Here is a 17,560-nt window from a genome sequence, read left to right as displayed (position 1 = left end):
TCCGCAGACCAGCATTTTAGCCAAAGGAGGCGGCGTAAAACCACCGCCGAAACAGAAGCCCTGGATATCAAGGGTGCTGCATCTAGTGAAGCATCACAAACATAGACGACAAGGCCCTGGACCAGTTCGTCAGCCAGTCTAATTACCTCGGATGGGAGCTGGTGCTCCTCCGTAGCATGGCGCAAAATCTTTGCCCACTCAGTAAGTGTCTGAGCCACCAGGGTAGTGGCCACAATAGGCCGCAAGGCAGACCCCAGCATGGTGAACATGGAGCGGGTCAGTGCTTCAGATCTTCTATCAGTCTGATCCTTAAAAGGGGTACCGAACCGCCAGGCGGTGAGGGACTACAAAAGCCCTCTGCGGCTTTTCCCATTCCGCATCAACGAATTTATCAAAGAAGGGCACATAAGGAAAAACCTTAACAGAGCAGTCTGATTTGTGTGAACCAAAAGAGACCGAGCCCTCAGCGGATACCTCAGCTGTACTATCTAGCTTAAGGGAGTCCCTTACAGCATTGATAAGCTCCATGACAAGTGCCTTATGCCCAGACCCAGTTACAGTGTCTTCCTCAGGAAGGTCCTGGTCCACGTCTTCAGATAAAACAGAACCAGGCACCTGCGCCACAAATTTCTCCAGGACTGCCGACAAAGTCTATAGTGAGTGCAGAGGTACCAGCTGCCTCTGCCATGCTGGGGGAAGGAGGACTAGATACTGACTCCGTATCCTGAGGAAAAAATTCCCAGGGCCCAGTTCAGAATGAACAGAAGAAACATTCTGGGAGGTTGTACAGGGGACTCACCACACCGGAGAAGAACTGCTCAGCGCCGCTGCCCGTGTCCCGCACACCGCTGCGTGTGTGTGTGGAGAAGTCGTGAGGTAAGCTGTGGAATGCTGTGAGGAGAACGGCGTTGCGCGCCGTAAAAAACAACGCTAGAGGCCGAGGACTCAAGCAAGATGGCCGCCGAGCAGCCACGTGGAGCCTGGTGCGGCTACAGCAAAATGGCCGCCAATGGGATTTTCAATGCAAACTGAAAATCCACAAAAAAAATTGCGCCAGCGCCGTCAGAATGCGGCAAAACACAGCATTTGAAAAGGGTGAAAGCCTGGAAAGGCTGCTCAGCCCACAAACGTCCAGAAAAAAAAAAAAGGACCCTCAGCAGTAAACACATAGGCCAGGCGCACAGTCCCCTCAACCAGGTGCCCCCCCCACCGACAGCATGTATAACAGCAGAGGGAAAAAAGGGAGCAGGGAAGGGAGGATACCCAAACCCCAAGAATGCCCAGCCGTACCACCCCACCTAAAAAGGAGGGACTGTACTTACCCGTCCTCGCGACGACTCACTGGTGCATTCCAGACAGGCATACAACCGCAATGGAGGTAGCCGTCAGCCCGGTCCACTGTGAGTGAGACAACACTACAGCTCAGTCATGTGCGGACCTCGGAGCAAAGCTCACTGGCCAAAATAAAATCCTTTCTTCGGGTGCTGGGCCCAAAGGGAGCCATACGTCCTTCTCCTTTGCTAGGCAGAACGAAACTGAGGCTGCATGCTGCTGGGAGGAGGGTTATGTCCGGAGGGACCGCCCCCTGGGCGGGGCTGTTCAGCTCTGTTTTTAAAATGACATGTATATGTACCCAACATGTTCTGCCTAGTCCTCTCCTGTAAACAGGGAACATAACCTACTTGTCATGAATGAAGAGGCTGTGTCCATCCATGGACAACAAGAGAAAACTAAATCTTTCCTCCTCCGCATTTTTGGGAGAGGTACAGAAACTAGGCACGACTACTTCCTGGGACCTATGAAAGTTAGAAGATACTTTGGGTAAATAGAAATAGAACAACATCAGGTCTAATCACTACCCTGTCCTCTAGAATCATCAGGAAGGGATCTTTACAGGAAAGGGATTGCAGATCAGAAATCCTTCTCCCTGACGTAATAACTAAAAGGAAAGTAATCTTTAACCGCTTAACGACTGCCGCATGTACATATACGTCGGCAAAATGGCACGGACAGGCAGAACGACGTGCCCGCACGTCGCTGCCTTTCCGCAGGTCGGGGGTCCGATCGGGACCCCCCCCCCCCCGGGACATGCAGCGGTCGGTAAGCCTCATGGAGTGATGCGGGATGAGGGCGCGGCTATTCGTTTCTAGCTGCCCCCTCACGATCGCTCCCCGGAGCTGAAGAACGGGGAGAGCCGTATGTAAACACGGCTTCCCCGTACTTCACTGTGGCGGCTGCATCGATCGAGTCATCCCTTTTATAGGGAGACTCGATCGATGACGTCAGACCTACAGCCACACACCCCTACAGTTGTAAACACACACTAGGTGAAGCTGAACTCCTTCAGCGCCCCCTGTGGTTAACTCCCAGACTGCAACTGTCATTTTCACAATAAACAATGCAATTTAAATGCATTTTTTGCTGTGAAAATGACAATGTTCCCAAAAATGTGTCAAAATTGTCCGAAGTGTCCGCCATAATGTCGCAGTCACAAAAATAAAAAAAATAAAAAAATTAATAAGAATAATAATAATAAAAATGCAATAAAACTATCCCCTATTTTGTAAACGCTATAAATTTTGCGCAAACCAATTGATAAACGCTTATTGCGGATTTTTTTTACCAAAAATAGGTAGAAGAATTACGTATTGGCCTAAACTGAGGGGGAAAAAAAAAATTTATATATGTTTTTGGGGGATATTTTTTATAGCAAAAAGTAAAAAATATTGAATTTTTTTCAAAATTGACGCTCTATTTTTGTTTATAGCGCAAAAAATAAAAACCGCAGAGGTGATCAAATACCACCAAAAGAAAGCTCTATTTGTGGGAAAAAAAAGGACGTCAATTTTGTTTGGGAGCCACGTCGCACAATTGTCAGTTAAAGCGACGCAGTGCCGAATCGCAAAACCTGGCCTGGGCATTTAGCTGCCTAAAGGTCCGGGGCTTAAGTGGTTAAGGAAATAAGTTTCAGGGAAGCTTCATGCAAAGGCTCAAAAAGGAGCGCGTTAGAGCATTTAACACAAAAGATAGATCCCAAGGAGGCACATGTTTGACGATCCTGGGAGCCTGTCTAGATCTGGCTGAAAGGAACCTCCTGACTAAAGATCTTCCACTAGCCTCTTGTCTGAAAACACAGACGGGCCGCAACCTGAACCCTCAGGGTGCTGACAGATAGTCCCTTTTCCACTCCTCTGTGTAAAAAAATCCAATATACAGGGAGTGGAAAGAGAATCTAAACTGGATTTCCTTTGCCAGGAATTAAAAAGTTTTCCAAACTTTCCCATAGATTCTTCTAGTTACCAACTTGCGGCTGTCCAGAATAGTTTTAATAACTTTTTCTGAACACCCTCTCAACTGTAAGATGCGCCGCTCAGCCTCCAGGCCGTCAAATGGAAGGTCTGAGGATTTGGATGTGATACTGGTCCCTGATGGAGTAGATCCTTTCGATCTGGCATGGGCCAGGAAAGATCCACAGAGAGGGTCTTCAGAGAGGAAAACCAACTCCTCCTGGGCCACCAGGGGGCAATCAGAACCACTTCTGCCCAATCCTGAATAATTCTCTGAACTACCAGAGGTAGGAGGGGAAAAGGAGGGAAGGCGTAGGCCAGAGCGAAATCCAACGGGAAGGAGAGAGTGTCTGTCCCCAAGGACCCTGTCTCTCCAGTGAGAAAAATGACAGAAGCTTTCTGTTGAGACTGGAGGCAAAAAGATCCACTGCAGGAAGGCCCCATCTTAGCACAATCTCCTGGAACTTGCCTTGAGGCAACTCCCAACAGCTGGAACTGACGCTCACTCTGCTTAGATGGTCCGCCAGCGTATTCTCTGAACCCCTGATGTGGACTGCTCCGATTGAGGCAACATTGATTTCTGCCCAGGACAGAATCTGCTGTGATAGCGTTAGAAGTGACTCGGAACGAGTGCCCCCTTGTTTGTTCAGGTATGCCACCGCAGTGGCATTGTTTGAAAAAACAATAGGTCTTTTGAACCGAGCCTCTCTTGCAGAGCCAAGAGAGCTTTCCCTACAGCTAGCAGTTCCCTGAAATTTGAGGAGCGGCCTGCCTCCTCTGGTAACAAAGCTCCCTGGACCTGCCAGCCCTGAGAGTGCGTGCCCCAGCCCCACAGACTGGCGTCTGTAGTAAGCTTCACTGGAGCATGTTGCGCCCAGTTCTTCCCTCCCTGCAGGTGTTCCCGCTGCTCCCACCAAGAGAGATAGAGAAAATCCTCTCTTGGTAGCAGAACTAGCTGATCAAGAGAATCCTTCCTAAGATCCCAATGGTGCAAGAGAAACGCCTGAAGGGGCCTGGAGTGTAATTGGGCCCAGGGCACCCCTGGGACGGCTGCAGTCATTAAACTTAATAACTGCATGATCTGCCGAAGCAAGGTCTGTGGGAGCAATTTGAAGGCCTGCACGGCGAGAAGAAGTCTCAAAATTTTCTCCTCGGGAAGAAAAATCTTTTGAGCAACAGAGTATTAGATAACCCAGAAAAAGTATGCTCTGGGAGGGTACCAGACAAGACTTCCGTTGGTTGACTTTCCACCGCAGATTCTGAAAGGTCCACAAAACCAACTGCATATCCTGGATAAGGGACTGTCTCGGGCAAAGATCAGAAAATCGTCCAGATATGGGACGATCGATACACTCTGTATCCGAAAAAAAAGCCATGACTTCAGCCATGATCTTTGTAAAAATTCTGGGCGCTGACGGGAGACCGAAAGGGAGGGCCTAGAACTGCCAATGACTCGGCCCGTTGTCCATGAGAATCGCAAATCTGAGGAACCTTCAGTGGTTCTGGCAGATTGGAACATGAAGATAAGTGTCCTGAAGATCCAGGGTTACCATGAATACCTCTGGCCACAATAGATTCCTTACATAATAAATGTTTTCCATCTGGAAACGTCTGTAGAGAATATATTTGTTCAGGATGCTTAAATTGATGACTATCCGGAAGCCGCCGGAGGCTTTCTGAACCAGAAACACGTGGGAATAAAATCACCAGAATTTTTGATTTTCCAGGAAAAGGGAAAATTACCCCGTCTGTTTCCCACGGAGACTAGATTCAACATGGCTTGCCGCCTTTCTTGGTTTCTCGGCAGATGAGTAAGAAAAAAGTCTCGGGGGGGGGGGGGGGGGGGGGGGGAGACTTTAATTCCAACCTGCAACCTCTTTCCTACGTTTGAATGATAAAGGAATTGTCAGAAATCTCTGCCCATTCTTTGACGAAATGGGACAACCTTCCCCCTACCCCTATCCTGGCGTCACTGGGGACTTTTGGAAGGGGCTGAAGGAGTAAAGAGTCCCGTTCTTTTGCTTATCTTTGTCAAAAGACCACTTTTTCTTCGCCTGTTGGTTCCAAAATTAACTGTTCTGGAAACCGCGAAAAGGCTTCTTATTCTGTGGCTTATTTTTTTGAGAAGGGAACCGTTTACTCTTCTCAGAGGAAGAAGCTAGGACCTCCACCAAAGAGGAACCGAATAAGAGATGGCCTTCAAAGGGAATGCCGCAGAGTTTGTTCTAGGAGATAAGGTCCCCTTCCCAAGACTTAAGCCAGATCACTCGCCTGGCTGAATTAATGAGAGCAGAAGACCTAGCTGCAGCTTTCACAGAGGATGCAGCTGCATCAGCCAAGAAGGCTACCGACTTGGCAATGAGTGGGAGGGATTCTCCAATTTCCTCTTTGGGGGTGTCAGATGAAAGGAGATCACCCAGACGCTGAATACATACATCCAAATTCCTAGCCACACAGGTGGATGCTACAGCTGGACCCAAGGACAAAGCTGAAGCATCCCAGGCCTTACGCAGCAAAGAGTCGGCCTTCCTATCCATTTGCTCTTTAAAGCGGTAGTTCACCCCCCCCCCCCCCCCCCCCCCCCCGACACATTTTACCATCGAGACAGGCATTGTAGCGCGAGCTACAGTATGCCTGTCCCGATTTTTTTAACCCCGGACTCACCTTGTTCTCGTAGATCGTATTTTTCGGCTCCCGCGGGGAATGGGCGTGCCTATGGAGAGGGAGGATGATTGACGGCCGGCCCTGGCACGTCACTCTCCCCGAAGACAGCCGGAGTAGGTCTCGGCTCTTCACGGCGCCTGCGCACAGGCTATGCGCACGCGTCGTGAAGACCAAGCCTATTTCGGCTATTTCCGGAGAAGCGTGACGCGCCAGAGCCGGCCGTCAATCATCCTCCGTCTCCATAGGCACGCCCATTCCCCGGTATCTTCAATCTACGAGAACAAGGTGAGTACGGGGGTAAAAAATTCGGGACAGGCATACTGTAGCTCGCGCTACAATGCCTGATTTTATGGTAAAATAAAAAAAAAAAATCGTCGATAGGGTGAACCCCCGCTTTAAGGACCCGAGTCTTCAAACCTGTGACATAGGGGAATCTAGCTTAGGACATTAAAAGAAAGTCTCTTCAATTTCAGATTGAAAAGGAAATCTTTTGTGCCCTTTAGACTGGAACATCCCCCTTTCAGGTTCTTTCCATTCTGAAAGAATCATATCTTTAAGTGACTGATGAATCGGAAAAAGTCCTTGACTTCCGCCCCTGAAGACCCCTATACATTCTATCCTGCACAGATTGGATTTGCTGTGGCATCTCAATCTGTTCAGAGGCATAAATTGATTTTAAAAAAGTTAATCAATATCCTCTGCTGGAAAAAGAAACTTAGGGTTACCCGCCTCCCCCACTGATGCGGAATCCCCATCAGATGAGGAGCTCGGGTTCTCCCCCTCTTCCAGATCTGAGGTATAGTGTGAATCACTGATCTCGGACAGAGGAGGGGGTCTAACGGAAGCTGAATGCTCTTGAGTTCTGGGACCAGAGGGTCCCCAGACCTGCTGTCCTGTCATTGAAAGACTGGAAGGAGGCTACCTCCTCCTTCATAGAAGACATTAACTCTTTAAAAGAGGTAATCTCTGAAGTAGCCCTAGATGGAATACAATCTTCCCAAAAAAAACTTTTATATCCATCAGGCAGCCTGGCTCCACAGTTTCCGCATTTCTTTTTCATCGGTCTATCGGTGCTCTTCGAGGGTCTGGAAACAAAACAACTAAGGGTCAGAGGAAAGGGAGGGGCCTTTTAAATTGTGTCCGATTTGTGTTTCCTGTAAAGGGCAGGGCCAATCATCTCAAGTAGCTGTCCTGGAAGGCGAGGGGGGTAATTGCTAATCACCCAATCACATGGCAGCATCAGGCTTTAGGCATCTAGATGTGGTGAAGATGACTTGCTGAAGTTTAAACCGAGCATCAGATCGGGGAAGAAAGGGGAACTAAGTGACTTTGAGCGTGGCATGGTTGTTGGTGCCAGACGGGATGGTCTGAGCATTTCAAAAACTACTGATCTACTGGGCTTTTCACAAACAACCATCTTAATAGAGAATGGTCAGAAAATTAGAAAATATCCAGCGAGTTGCAGTTGCATGGACAAAAATGCCTTGTTGATGTCAGTGGAAAATGGGCAGACTGGTTTGAGAGGATAGAAAGGCAACAGTAACAGGTGCCACTCCTGTCAGCCAAAAACAGGAAACTGAGGCTACAAATTCACACAGGCTCACCAAAACTGGACAAAAGAAGATTGGGGGAAAAGTTGCCTGGTCTGACAAATCTTGATTTCAGCTGCAACATTCAGATGGAAGGGTTAAAATTTGGCGTAAACAAGGTCCTCAACCTCCTGCATATAGTGACCAATAGTAAGACACCTAGTTTATTCTTAGGGACAGACGCCGAAAAGGCATTCGACCGGGTCGACTGGCAATTCATGTTGACGACATTGAATTACATAGGTCTGGGCGACAATATGCGGAACTGGGTGTCGGCGGTGTACAGAGAGCGGACGGCAAGGGTCAGAGCCAATGGAGTACTCTCTGAGTTGGTACCTATCACCAATGGGACGAGACAGGGGTGCCCCCTTTCGCCCCTTTTATTTGCTCTTTCCTTAGAACCCTTCTTGTGCCACATACGACTAAATCCTGACATACCGGTATACGAACCAAGGGCACACAGTACAAAGTATCCGCTTATGCGGATGACTCTCACAAACCCAGACATCTCCCTACCGAATCTCCTACGGAAATTTGACATATACGGACAACTATCTAACCTAAGGATTAGATAGTTGTGACAAAGCCCTGGATAGGGCGAAACGCGTAGTCTGGGACTGTTTCAAAACCCCTCTTTTATTTTGGAAGACCTAAGTCAGTAATATCAAGAAAAGATTTTCATTTATAATCGCCATTTACAATTTTTTTTCCTCAATGCAATTTGCACTTAGTCCACTGGAGGGCGCCTAACATTCGGCTGAACTTTTCTCTGGCTGCTTGTCAGCACGTTCCAACAGGAAGATTGTCTCTCCATGGCTGTCATCTCTGTGCTGTGCTCCTAGCAGCTGCAAACACTGAGGCTGGAGCACGTTTGGACACATACAGGAGAGTGTACAGGAGCCCAGATGCCAGATATTAACTAGGAAGTGACATCAAACGCCATAGTGACGTCCTGGGTAATGTACTCCAATTACAATCAGCACGGTTGTTTTCTATGAATGCAGCTGGAAACAAAATTGCAAAATTTTAACCCTTGAAGCCCTGAAAGATTGTGTGTGTGTTCATGCAGGCACTGGGAACATTTTTTTGCGTTGTGCTGTATACATTTGTTTATCTTTTCTACATAAAGAACTGGTTCTTCCGAACAAACTGAGATCTACTGAATGTTATTCCTCACAAACATTATGTGGAATTAGAATGGTAAACCTTTATGAGCGCAGAATTCCTTTTTGTTGTAACCTAAGGATCAACCTAACTAAATCAGAGGCTATGGGCATAGGGATACCACAACAACAGCTTACCCGGCTCAAAGATAGTTTTAAACTAAACTGGAAGGAGGTGGCGCTGAAATATCTGGGGACGTATATACCCTCATCATTTTTACAACTGTTTAGGTTAAATTTTCCTGAAACTGCTGACTCAATGGAGCAGCGGCTTACATTCTTGGGTGGGCCGCTGTAACATCCTTAAGATGACAATACTACCCAAATTCCTTTACCTCATGCAGGCCCTCCTGATCCATATCCCAGGAGACTATTTTAAATAAATACATTCCACATTCACTCACTTCCTTTGGGCAGGGAAGAAGTCACGTTTGCATAGGAAGGTACTCTCTCTTCCGAAGCTGCATGGCGGCCTAGCGCTGCCGGAGGTTCGGACCTACTATCATGGGGCATATCTTGGAAGGCTACTTGATTGGTGCCGCCATAGAGACACTAAGCTTTGGACGCAGGTAAAACAGAGGCAATGTGATGTGCCCCTGCACAGAGCTCCTTGGTGCCACACTGCACTGCCCTCACAAACTGCACGTCATCCACTAGTAGGGAACACGATTAGGATTTGCGCACGACTGTTTTTACAGTTCTCCCTGTCTACCCAAAACTCCCCCCTCAGACCCATTATTGGTCACCCCAATTTGATCCGGGCCTGCGGGATAAGAAAGTCCTTGACCTTCGGAATGCAGGGTTTTTCCAGGCATCCCACTTTAGCTCTATAGGACGGTGGAGGTCAGTGACAGAGTTGGCAGATCCCGCCGGCACGTACCGTCTTGACTTTATGAGGGCACACCAGCTAAGCCACTTCCTGAGCGGCCTCCCTCCCCCCCGAAATCACGGAATCCTTCCACAACTCTGGAGGAACTATGCGGTGAGACTGGGGTGCTACCTCATGCTCTCTTCTTGATGTATTCTATGTTGATCACTCCTCCTGGAGAATACCAGCCCTCACTAAATGGGAAAGGGATCTGGACACAGTTCTCTGCCAATAAAAAACAAAACATAATTCGACTTACCCACAAGTCCTCCTTGTGCTCCAAAATTCAGGAAACAAACTACAAGATCCTCACACGGTGGTATAAAACCCCGGATCTCCTGAATAAAATATTCCCTACCTCTACTGACATCTGCTGGAGATGTCAACAAGACAGGGGTACTCTTATACATGTGTTCTGGTCATGTCCCCGGATCAGGGGCTTTTGGGGAGAGGTACGCTGCATTACCCAGAAATTTACAGAGTACGGTACCGGACGATCCAGTACTTCCACCTCCATGCGGCCGACATGTCAGTTGGGGCCTATAAAAAAAAAAAATCAATTGTGCGTCATCTCTTAGACGCAGCTAAAGCCTGCGTGCCTCTCCACTGGAAGTCCCCTCACCTGCCGACCATAGCTCTCTGGCTTAAAAGAGCGGATGAGATCAGTCACATGGAAGACTTGATCCTCTCCAGTCAGCAAAGACAGGAGGTGTACTCCAGAACCTGGCAGTTGTGGAACATTTTCAAATATTCAGAAGAGGGACAGAATCTCAGGGGGACTGAGTGACCCCCGACCACTCTGTTTTGGGAGTGGTACCTGACCTTTCATTATTGGAAATAACCAAAGAGAAGACTACGCCCCTTGGGGCGCCTTGCAGCATCCTTGCTCGTGCAACCCCCCCCCCCCCCTTCTCTATTTCTCTCTATATTATCTTCTGCTTTTATTCCATTTTCTTTGGGTGAAAAGGAAAATAGGAGGGGAGGCTGGACCGGCCGGGCCCAGATGTTTGGATCTGTAACATGCTATAGAACGCCATAAAACCTCCATGGACGTGCTCCCAGAATAGCGCTCCCTGGGGCACGCACACGGGAGTGTCCGTGACCGCCGGGTCCAGAGAACCCGGCTCATCGCGGATCACGGTAAATTGCCGCTGATAGCGGCCATTTACCACGTGATCGCTCCGTCCAATGACGGAGCGATCATATGTAAACAAACCAGCGTCATTTGATGACGCTGGTTCCTCCCTCCTCTCTCTGTACCGATCGGTACAGTGTGAGAGGAGAGAGCGGGTGTCAGCAGCGCTGTGGGCTGGATCTGTGACTATTGCAGTCACAAATCCAGCAATCCCTGCAATACCCCCTTCGCAATACTCTGCAATACCCCCCCCCCCCCCCCCCCAACAATACTCTGCAATACCCCCACCCCAACAATATTCTGCAATACACCCCCCCCCCACCAATATTTTGCAATACCCCCCCCCAACAATATTCTGCAACCCCCACCCCACCCGCCAACAATATTTTGCAATACCCTCCCCCCCCCCCCCCCAACAATTTTCAGATATTGGCACCATAGCTTGTGGACGCTATAACTTTCACAAAGACCAAATAATATACACCAATTTGTACTTATTTTTACCAAAGATATGTAGCAGTATAAATTTTGGCCAAAATGTATGAAGAAAAATCACAAATTTTGAAACAGATACAAAGAAAAAATCTTTTTTCTCTTATAGCGCAAAAAATAATAAACCCAACGGTGATTAAATACCACCAAAAGAAAGCTCAATTTGTGGGGGGAAAAAAAAAGGACAAAAATTTCATTTGGGTACAGTGTTGTATGACTGAGAAATTGTCATTCAAAATGTGAGAGCACCGAAAGCTGAAAATTGGTCTGGTTATTAAGGGGGTTTAAGTGGTCAAGTAGTTAAATTACAGCATATAAGACAGCAGCATTATTATGTGTCCTTTATATATCTGAGGCAAAAGGTGTACCTAATAATGTGGCCAATCTCGATCTATATATTTTTTTTAATAATAAGTCTATCTAGTTCAACCAATGATGTACGAAACATTACAGAAGTCTTTCCAGTAGCCAGAATTGAAGGGGGGCTTAAAGTGGTTGTAAACCCCTCCTTACAACTTGCACCTACAGGTAAGCCTAGATTAAGGCTTACTTGTAGGTGAAAAAAATATCTCCTTAACCTACACCGTTAAAGCGAAGCTCCACCCTAAAGTCGGAACCCCCCCTCCCCCCCTCCGGTGTCACATTTGACACCTTTCAGGGGGGAGGGGGGGTGCAGATACCTGTCAAAGACAGGTATTTGCACCCACTTCCGGGAGTCCTCACTGCGGGGAGTCCGCGGGTAGTGCATCACTTCCCACCCCCTGTGTTCTGGGAAACACTCAGCTCCCAGAACACCCGGCTCCCAGAACACAACGGGGACCAGTGAGGACGGTGCTGCGCAACTCACGCATGCGCAACTCACGCATGCGCCATAGGGAATCAGGCAGTGAAGCCGGAGTGCTTCACTTCCCGATTCCCTCCCTGAGAATCGCGGTGGGGGCAGCAGAGTGACGAGCGATCGCTCGTCCTCTGCTGTCAACGGCGCTGGACTTCAGGACAGGCAAGTGTCCTAGTATTAAAAGTCAGCAGCTGCAGTATTTGGTGTAGCTGCTGGCTTTTAATATATTTTTTTTTTTTCCCGGGAGAGATATGCTTTAAGGAGATATTTGCAGTAAGGACTGCACCGATGTCTACGGCACAGGCGCACTGAGCATGCCGTGTTTGTCAATGGGATAATGCGTTGTTAATGCCGTAATTCCACGCATTCATGCTCGAGAGTGACGTCATCGCCGCTCTGGCCAGTCACAACGCACATAACAGGAAGAAGCTCCGAGGGAACATGGCGGCGGCGGTGGACAGGACCAAGGAGGACTTCAGGGGCTCCGATTTTAGGTAAGTGCCACATAATGAGCTAGTATGCTGTGCATACTAGCTCATTACTCCTTTCTCTTGTAGGGTTTTATTTTTATTTTTTTGTGAGGGTTTGCTTCCTCTTTAAAGCAGGACTAAAGGAGGCAATACTCACATTTCCAATGGTCCCTCACTGGTGCCGGCATCTTTTCCTGTGTACCAGCATGGGATGACAACACCACTTCTGCGCATGCATGCAAGGATCAGGACAGCTGCTGTAAGCTGAGCTGTGCAAGTGCAGCTCAGTTTACATCCTCAGGATCGCTGTGAACAGGTACGCAGGTAAGTAGGTGTAGTTTATTGAGGAACTGACACTGCATGTCTCTTCTGCAAAAAAATAAATCTGCCTACTCACTGTAAACTTTAGTTCCACTTTCCCACATCAGCACTCGCTACCACAGTCTCAGTGCAGAAAAACTGACACCATGGGTCACGTTCAGCAGGCAGCGCCATCGCTAAATGCAACCCCTTGGAGTGAATGCAGCTGCTACCACAGTTAATACACTCCAAGTACAGCAGAGTGCTGCAGGCTTTCACAGGTTAAAACTGTCACCCAGGAGGCACCATGTCACCTCCAAGTCACCTGTCAAACACCATTCACAACAAATCACTTTTCAGAGGGGCAGCAAAGACAGTCACAGGTGTAAACAATCCATAACTCTGTTATTTCACTATTTAATAGAGATGGTTTGGTGATCACCACAAACATAAAATTGTATCTGATTACAATTGGAAATCCGGCATGCCAGCCCAGTAAACAGAGAGCTTCCATCTAAAGTCTCTAACACAGGTGTCCTGAACAACAACTTATGCCAGCTGCAGTATTCACCATGAACCCCCCCCCATAGGCTGTAAACACTAATATCCCGATCCCTGCACACCTCAGGTCACAGCACCCAGGATGTGAAGGCAGCATGTGACATTACCAGCCCCCAGTCACCTGACTCCCCCTGGGTGTCACACGATGTCACAGCTCCCTCCACACCGGCCACTCCGACACCAGCCCCCGGTCTCACCTGTACCTCCCCGCCGTTCCATCCTCCGCCTCCGTTTATAAACTCTTCACCTAGTTTCAGAAACCTCTCTTCCGCCAGACCAGCGCGACACTTCCGCCTCTGGCCACGCCCTCCGAGCACGAGACTACGGGTTCCCAGGATCAGGCGGCCAATCAGGACACTGCCCCTTATGGCTGATAGGAGGAGGGGAAGTATATAAGGGAGAGATATCTGTCACTTGGCATTAAAGTGCGTCATCGTTTTTCAATAGGGGGCTGTGGGGAGGTCACTGATGTATTAAAGATGAATTCCAGGGAAGGCTTACACTTGTAGTGGGTCTCCCACCACACTGAAAGGGTTGAAGTATTATTATTAAAACTTTTAATGTTAAGTTTTGAAGAGAGATTGGAACCCCATCTGTTTTTTAATCGCTGGCTGTAGCCCCGTCAGGGCTCATTAACGTGGGATGTTGCGATGTGCCCAAGGGCCCTATTTATGTGCACTTCCCAAACCAGAAGTGAGAGGAAATTCTCCAAAGTAAGGGAGTCGACTGTCCCTGTCTATTAACGCCTTCCCGACACTGGAAGCCAGCACTGTAGCTGTCTTTCAGCTATAGAAAGTAGTTAATGATACTGTATAAGTATTTCAATGCATACATTATAAAAAATACATTTTTATTACAACAATTTCATTAAAACACATATAAAACAAGAGTTGTGCCTCAATAAGGTCTCTAATTACTAGACAATGGTACAGTGTTTGCAAAAGGCTGATATTTATGACCTATCACATAGCATATACAGTTGCAATAAAAAGTATGTGAACCCTTTTGAAATTATATGGATTTCTGCACAAATTGGTCATAAATTGTGATCTGATCTTCATCTAAGTCACAACAATAGACAATCACAGTCTGCTTAAACTAATAACACACAAAGAATTAAATGTTATCATGTTTTTATTGAACACACAATGTAAACATTCACAGTGCAGGTGGAAAAAGTATGTGAACCCTTAGACTAATGACATCTCCAAGAGCTAATTGGAGTGAGGTGTCAGTCCAATCAATGAGATGAGATTGGAGGTGCTGCCGGTTACAGCTGCCCTGTCCTATAAAAAACACACAACAGTTCTGGGTTTGCTTTTCACAAGAAGCATTGCCTGATGTGAATGATGCCTCGCACAAAAGAGCTCTCAGAAGACCTACGATTAAGAATTGTTGACTTGCATAAAGCTGGAAAGGGTTATAAAAGTATCTCCATCAGTCTATGGTAAGACAAATTGTCTATAAATTGTCACTCTCCCTAGGAGTGGCCATCCTGTAAAGATGACTGCAAGCGCACAGTGCAGACTGCTCAATAGACATGTGCAGGATGAAAAAATGTGTTTCGCTTCGATTCGTTATTTAATTAAATTAGTTTAGTTAAGTTTGTTGCATTCATTACATTCGTTTTCGGGATTCATTTCGTATTCGAAAAAATTCTACCGCATTTGAAAAAACTCTACCGCATTCGATATAATTCTAACGCATTCGAAAACAAATCTACCGAATTCGAAAAAAACAAACAGATTCGAAATAATGCTACCACATTTAGGTGTCCGTTTATGAAGCAGTCAAAAATCTATTCATTGCTTCGTTCTCCGGCATTCACGGAGGAGATTTTTCTCCTCTGTGTGCCAGTTTATGAAGCGGAGTAGACAGTGGAGAATGGCCCCTGATACTGGAATCTCGTGAGACTTTACGAGATTACAGTAACAGAAATTCACAGAAATACAGAGATGTCAGTTTATTGAGCAGTGATAAATTATCACCGCTCAGTACACTGACAGACGGCGTGGTTAATGTAACTAAAATAACGAGTCCCCCTGCATAATATATATATGCATACACACACACATTGTATATACATGTATATACACACACATTATGTATATATACACATGTACACATTATATATATGTATGTATATATATATATGTATACACATAAATATTACAGGGGGACATGGTTACAGTGTTAAAATTCAAATTCATTCTATACAAAATTCGAATTTGGGAAAATGGTTATATATATATATATATATATATATATATATATATATATATATATATATATATATATATATATATATATAAATATAAAACCATTTTCGAAAATTTGAATTTCGTATAGAATGATAGTTCATTTCATATAGAATGATATTCGTATAGAATTATTTTGAATTAGAATAGAAAAGATTAGAATAGAATAGAAAATAATAGAATAGAATTGGACAACAATAGAACAGAACAGAATAAAATATAATATGTTTTTCTGGTTTATTATTTTCTATTATTTTCTATTCTAATCTTTTGTATGCAAATTCAAATTCATTGTATACAAAATTCGAATTTTGGAAGATGGTATATACACACACTAACACACATTTTCTGTTCTGTTTTATTGTTTTTTTATGCTATTCTTTTCTATTCTATTCTAATCTTTTCTATTCAAATTCGATTTCATTCTATACGAAATTCAAATTTCAGGTGTTATATATATATATATATTTTTTTTTTTTTTTTTTTTATTATATATTTTTATGTTCTGCTCTAGTGTTTTTCTATTTTTTTCTATCCAAATTCAAATTCATTCTATAGAAAATTCGAACTTCTGAAGCCATCTTCCGAAATTCGAATTTGAATAGAAAAGATTAGAATAGAATAGAAAATAATAGCATAGCATAGAAGAACAATAGAACAGAATAAAAAAAATGATATTTTTTTTATATATATATATATATATATATATATATATATATATATATATATATATATATATATATATATATATATATATATATATATATATTTATATGCCATTCTTTTCTATTATTTTCTTTTCTATTCTTTTGTATTCTTTTCGATTCTAATTCATTCTATACGAAATTCAAATTTTGGAAGATGGCTTCAGAAGTTAGAATTTCGTATATAGAATGAATTTGAATTAGAATAGAAAATAATATAAAAAAATAGACAAGAAAAACAATAGAACAAAAGCGAATAAAATATTATATTTTATTCTGTTCTATTGTTTTTCTAGTTTATTAACTGTTCTATTATTTTCTATCCTATTCTAATCTTTTCTATTCCAATTCGATTTCATTCCATATGAAATTCGAATTTTGGAAAATGGTTATATGTAAAAAAAAAAAAAATCGAATGTGGTAGTTTTTTCTAATTTAGTAATTTTTTTTCAAATGCGGTAGATTTTTCTAATTCAGTAGATTTTTTTCAAATGCGGTAGAATTTTTTCGAATGCAGTAGATTTTTTCTAATCTAATTAAATTTTTAAAATTTGATCTACTTTTTAGGAATTCGGTGAAAATGTTTTCAAATTCTAATATGAAACTAATCTTTTATAATCTTTTCTATTCAAATTCGATTTCATTCAATAAGAAATTCGAATTTTGTATAAAATGAATTCAAATTCGAATAGAAAAGATTAGAATAGAATAGAAAGGAAAAACAAGAGAATAGAATAAAATATAATATATATTATAATTGATTCTATTCTGTTCTATTGTTTTTCTATTCTTTTATATTTTAGTTTCCATAAATTTAAATTATTTTCCAATCTATTCTAGAATTCAAATTTATACTATTCGAATTTCGGAAGACTGTCATGTTCTATTTTATTACATTCTATTAACTTCTATTCTATTCTTTTTGATTCTATTGCTTTATTGTTTTATATTCTTCGATTCGAATTCGAATTTTGTTTGGGTTTTTTCGAATTTGTTTAAATTTGTTAATTTTGTAATTCGGAAATTCGGATGCATACGAATTTCCAATTAATGAAAAATTTGTCCGAATTCTAATTCGTAACTAAACAAAATGCACATGTCTACTGCTCAATGAGGTGAAGAAGAATCCTAGAGTGTCAGCTAAAGATATACAAAAGTCTCTGGCATATGCTAACATCCCTGTTAGCGAATCTACAATACCATTTCATGGGAGGATGCCACAGAGGAAGCC

General features: G+C 44.2%; 1 protein-coding gene across 2 annotated transcripts in view; it reads right to left on the bottom strand.

Annotated features, from left to right (window-relative positions):
* NR1H2 (nuclear receptor subfamily 1 group H member 2) overlaps nt 1-13,671 on the bottom strand; it is a 227,280-nt gene extending 213,609 nt beyond the window's left edge. The window contains exon 1 of one of the 2 annotated variants that reach the window (XM_040327571.1): nt 13,565-13,671. The gene's annotated coding sequence lies outside the window, so the exon portion shown is untranslated. The remainder of the gene's footprint in view (nt 1-13,564) is intronic. The other variant, XM_040327569.1, reaches the window with a different exon arrangement.
* Nucleotides 13,672-17,560: the final 3,889 nt, after the last annotated feature.

The sequence above is a fragment of the Rana temporaria genome, chromosome 10 (genome assembly GCF_905171775.1).
Source record: "Rana temporaria chromosome 10, aRanTem1.1, whole genome shotgun sequence".
Classification (NCBI taxonomy): domain Eukaryota; kingdom Metazoa; phylum Chordata; class Amphibia; order Anura; family Ranidae; genus Rana; species Rana temporaria.
This window is presented reverse-complemented; position numbering and strand designations above follow the sequence as displayed.